Below are 5,856 nucleotides of genomic sequence, written 5' to 3'. Positions count from 1 at the left end.
TTCGTTTGTTGATGGGCACTTAGGTTGTTTCCAACTCCTTGCTATTGTGAACAAAGCTGCAATGAACATGGGTGTGCATAGAATGTACTTCTTTAAAGCAACCAACAGTAGCAACAATGAATGTCTGAGTGTTTATATTAACATTTTTTTTCCAAAATAGTATTTTATATTCAAGGTCATTTGAAAGACCCCATATAAGGAAATCTATCACAGACCTGGCATAGATTCCAAGCCCACATTCCTCCAGCCCCAGCCTTGGCCTCTGTCAGATCTTTGGTAATTCCTGGCTTCTGCTCTTTCCCTATATAATCCATCTTTTTTTTTTTTAATAGAGCTTTATTTTCAAGAAACAGTGCATTAGTAGGGTATGGATATTTTTTTTAAAGAACCTCAAGGTGGATCTGATGTGTCTCCCACGAAGTGGTGGGCTTGTCCAGAGGTGAAGAAGAAAGGTTCTCTAGTATTTGCTTGTCATCTTGCTGCAATCAGAAATCCACATGTGGTCCTATGCGAAGTTGCTCTGTCTGTTCATTGTCAGTGCTAATTATTGATCCTCTCGTCAGAGACCGGGCAGCCTGCAGCTCCTTCTCTGGCCCTCAGTCTTGGAAGGAGGCTCTGTACATCTCTGCAGCTTTTATGTTGACAGCAATGCCATAAATTATTGGAAAATGGCTTTCATTTTCTTCCTGGTCATTTAATCTGTCACACATAATGTCACAAAGTGGATGTCATCTTCTTGTCTGTCACAAATTCATTGAGAAGTTGTTACGGTTTTGTGACAACTGCCTATCGTCACTGAAGCCACCCACAAGGTGCACTTCAGCCTGCTACATTTTGTGGGCTCAGAAAAGGATTTTATAGAGTTGATGATCAAAGGAACCTCAGCTTTGGTGTCGGATCTATCACAGTGTGTCAAGCAGGTAGCCCCATTACCTGTGTGCCTCAGGACACAATGTGACAAGTGGTGGCGTCATCAGAAACCAGAATAGAGATGGAGCCATCCTTTGGGAAGACCACTGCAAACTCTCTCTGCTGAACATACAGAAGGCCCTGGGGTCCCACTTGTTGAGCAGACTAATCTCTGAAAATTTTGACCCTTTCCTCCAGAGTCAGATGGGCACAGACGAGGTTGCCTGCAGGCTGGGGCAGCCACACTCGCTGCCCCTCAACCAGCAGTGGCCATCGTGGAGGTAGTGGCCTCCTAGCCAAGGCCACCCACTGGCCCCTACATTTTAAAGAGTATTAAACAGCTGTATGGTACAAGAATACCAAAGAAGGAATGACTAGGGATTAAGAACACTCAGTGGTAGAGTTCTCACCTTCCATATGGGAGGTGGGGGTTCAGTTCCAGCCAAAGCACCTCAGAGCTGCCACCGTCTATCAATGGTGGCTTGCAGTTTTGTATTTGCTATTTGAATTGTGGTGCTGGAGAAGAATACGGAACATACCATTGACTGTCAAGAGAACACAAAGGTTGCTCCAGGATGTTGAAACCAGGAGACAAGGATTTTGAAGCCCTGTCTCACAAACTTTGAGAATGTTGCCAGGAGGGACCAGTCCTTGGAGAAGGACGTAATGCTTGGAATGGTGGAGGGACAATGCAGGAGATATGGACCCTGAATGAGATGGATTGACATGGTTACTGGTGTAGTGGGGGTAGGAGTGTTGGAGACAATGAGATTGGCTCTAAGCAATTGTGTATAGGATCACTATGAATCATAGTCGACTTGATCTCACATAACAACAACAACAACATCACACTGAACAAATTTCAGCAATGCCTTCAGACTAAGATTAGCTAGGAAAAAAGCTTAGTGAACTCATGTGAAAACCAGCCAGTGAAAACCCTCTGGGTAACAATGGGTTTTCTACAACTGCTCTGCAGCTAATCATAGGAACAGTGCAGAATCAGGCAGTGTTTCATTCTTCATGAATGGATGCACTATGTGTTAGGGGTCAACTTGATGGCAAATAACAATAACATTCAACAGCAGACATAGGCATAGATAAGTCATCAATCAAGAGTATCTATAATATGGGACATGCTTTGCATGATGAGCTCTCCTCTGTTAAGTGTTAACACCCAGTATTGAGCATATGCAACTGATAACACTCCTCTGTGAGTAGATCATTTAGACTTCTGTCTGCAATAATTTCCCAAAGAGGATTGCCAAGTATAGGGAAGATGGACAAGGCAAAGCACTGGAACAAGGACTCTTTTAGGGCAGTGAACCTACTCAGTACGACACTGTCACACTGTTGCAGTGAACTCAGGACATTATGCATTCATCAAAACAGAGAGGGCACACTTCTGACCTGGAACTGACCCTTCAGTCAAAGAATAGACAAGTCCATAAAATAAACAATAACATCCGAGAGGACTATGTTCCTTAGAACAATCAATTATATGATATCAAAAGGACATTTGCCCCAAAGCAAAGATGAGAAGCAGACAAGAGTAGAAAATTCTGACTAAAGGACATAAAGAACCTAGAGCAGAAATGGGGAATGCAGCCAACATCATGGAACGCATTATATACATACTGTTGAATGTGGAACGTTTTTACACAATAAAAATTTAAAACAAACCCATCCATAGGATTGTATAGCACAAAGATGAACCATAACATAAACTATGAACTTTTGTTAATAATATATCAATATACATTCATAAGACCCTGGTCCACTCGCTATACAGAGGTAACTCATGGTTTCTGTGAAGCTGAGCACTATGACACTGATGTGTCAAATGTGATGATGGTTACACATGGTGGACACTCTTTGGAGGAGCTCTCTAATTAAAACAAGCTTGGAAGCAGGAGTGGTACTCACTTCTGAAATAGCTTGCCTTAGAAACCCTCTGAGCCTGGAGAAAGGATGAAATTTATACACGTGTTCAGGTTTTTAGTTCATAGGGTCACTATGAGTCACCTACAACTCGGTAGCACTTAACAACAACAACAACATACATTCATAAGCTGATACTAATCTATCACATTAATGCATGATATTAATTATTGGGGAAACTATGGGAATGTGGCACAAGCTGGGACAAAATTTGGCTCTTTTGTGGCACAGGATAGGATAGCATTTCGATCTGTTGTTCATAGTGTCACTATGAATCATACTCGCCTTGGCACCTAACAACAACTAAATGTAGAAGTGTAGGGTGAGAAAGTATATGAGAACTGTCTGGATTCTGTTCAATTTTTCTGTAAGTTTAATGCTGTTTTAAATTATAAAACCCCTTGCCATCAAGTTGATTCTGATTCACAGAGAACTCATAAATTAACAGAGTAGAACTTCCATAACGTTTTCCTGATTGTAAATATAAAGGAAGCAGATCAGCAGACTTTTCTTCTGTAGCACCATTGGGTGGATTTGAACTACCATCCTTTATCATTAGTGGTCAAATGATGTGTGCCATCCAGGGATCTTTAAAATAGACTTTATGTCTATTGAAAAGAAATATACCAGAGCCAAACCTCAATAATGGTGCTTGCCTCAATAGCTGTCAGGATTTAATCACTACCTGGAAAGGTTCATTCCAGGATCAGATCAATGAAATGTGCTAACATAGCATGTTTCACTGTGCCCATTTAGTTACTTTGCATTCTTCAAGTAAATATCTTCCTCATCTCTGTCCTGTGTATCACTTTTCCTGTCAAAGTTGGAACACATTTCCTTTTAAGTGTGTGTGTGCAACTTTAGGTACATTCCTCCCGCTATCTGTACCTGTGTTCCTCAGCTGTAAATCGGAGAGAGACGGTTGTATAAAAACAAAGAAACTCACTCAACTGTCATTGAGTTAATTCTAACTCATAGCGACTCCACAGGGCAGAGTAGAATTACCACATGGTATTTCCAAGAGTATAATCTTTATGGAAGCAAATGGTTTCATCTTCCTTCTGGTGGACTAGAACTGCCAGCCTTTTGGATAGCAGCCCAACACAATCCACTGCATGTGTGTTCCATAGGTGACCTTCCAGCAGGTTTTTTTTCAGAGGTTATAAGTTGCACAGAGGAGATGGCTGATCTTCTTCCCTTGGATTAGCTGGTTGGATTCCAACCACCTTCCTTTCAGTTGGCAGTGCAACTTCTTACCATGACGCTACCAGAGCTCTAAGGGATGTATACGTGAAATAATCTCTAAAGCTCCTATCAGCTGCTAAGGGCTGAGAGTTTCTTTGGGAACAGATGCTGACTTGTCCTCCATCCTTCCCAAAGGATGCGTTTTTCACTTGAACTCCCAGTCAAGGCTCTTGAATGCTGGGTTACTCACGTGCTAGGCAGGGATACTAGCCACTGTGCTAACAAGAAGCTAGGATGCTAGGATACTTCTTAGAAGTCAGGGTGGAGAGACTTTAGCTCACATATTTTGGATATTTGTCAGGAGAAGCCAATCCCTGGAGGACCAAAATGCTTGGTAAACTAGAGCGTCAGTGAACCAGAGGAAGACCCTCAGTGAGATTGTCATTGTACTGACAATATGTTTATAGCAGTAGGCTCAGACACAGCGGAGACTGAGGAAGATTCGGGATGTGGTGGGCTTCTATTCTGCTGTAAGCCGTATCAGCATCAGTTGGAGCAGATCCAGTGGTACCACCACCACCAAACATGTGATCATCTACATGTGATTTAACCACTTTTGCACATGGTTGACAGAAGTGTTTAAATTCCCTGTTCGGAGACCCTCTGTTGAAAATGTCTGTCCTGGTTTAGGAATAAACACAAGGGAGGTGGATTCATTATACCATTAATCACAGACTCACACCTTTACTCCCTGTTCCCTCCCTCCCCCCACATTGCAAACCTGAAAACAAATTATTCCTGTAATACTGCAGAACCCACATTACTACTCTCTCACCTGTGGTGCCCATGACAAGAAGCTTATTTTTCCAAGACAATAAAATGTTAAAGAACCTCAGATCACCTCAGATCCTCAGATGCAGATTGGAAAGCACAGGACATTTGAGAAGTCCGGATACCTGGTCAGTAACACTCTTCTTTCTCTCTTGACTCCTAATCTGCCTCATTTTCCACCTCAAATATCCTTCTTACTGGAAAACTTCTCCTGGCCCCCATCACTATAGCTCCTGGGAGGTAAACCACCAGGCGTCCTATGGACTGGGCAGGCAGAATGTGTGTGAAAGATTTCACAAGACTCTCATTGAGTGATAGGAGAGAGTTTATGTTTGTTATGCTCAGGACAAACCAAGAAATTAGTTCAGACTTAGGGAAGACAACGGGGAAGTGATGTGGAGAAGTTGGGAACACAGCTGGTAAATGAAAGATTCTCGAGCTTTGTCAATATGGCACCCTGCTCCCCACAAACATCTACTCTCAATTTCAGAGGTTTCCTTTACTCTCCTTTCTTTCTGTTCATTACTCTTGACAAGAAAATAAATTTTTCTATATGTACTAGAGTTATTTCAATTGGCTTCATTCAACCAATCACTTAAACTTTGTTTTATAACATTGTTGTTGTTGTTATGTGCCGTCGAGTCACTTGCGACTCATAGCAACCCTATGTACAACAGCCCTAAACTCTGCTCTGTTCTGTGCCTATCGTACCGTCTCTGATACACCCATCCCGATTACCCCACCCACTAAATCAATCCATCTCATAGAGGGCCTTCCCCTCCTGCGCTGTCCCTCCACCCTACCAAGCTTGATGTCACTTTCTAAGGACTGGTCCCTCCTTACAACATGTCTAAAGTATGTTAGATGGAGCCTCAGAATCCTTGCCTCCAAGGAGCCGCCAGTTTAACCCTTTCCAGGATGAATCTGTTTGTTTTCCTAGCAGTCCACGGTACCCTCAATACTCTTCTCCAGCACCACAGCTCAAAGGCATCA

The 5,856-nt window shown here is 42.5% G+C and overlaps 1 pseudogene; it reads right to left on the bottom strand.

Annotated features, from left to right (window-relative positions):
- Positions 1 to 380: 380 nt before the first annotated feature.
- The window catches only part of LOC102873804, a 21,421-nt pseudogene continuing 15,945 nt past the window's right edge, over positions 381 to 5,856 (bottom strand).

The sequence above is a fragment of the Elephantulus edwardii genome, unplaced genomic scaffold, assembly GCF_000299155.1.
Source record: "Elephantulus edwardii isolate Elephantulus edwardi_28Jun2011 unplaced genomic scaffold, EleEdw1.0 scaffold00096, whole genome shotgun sequence".
NCBI lineage: Eukaryota > Metazoa > Chordata > Mammalia > Macroscelidea > Macroscelididae > Elephantulus > Elephantulus edwardii.
This window is presented reverse-complemented; position numbering and strand designations above follow the sequence as displayed.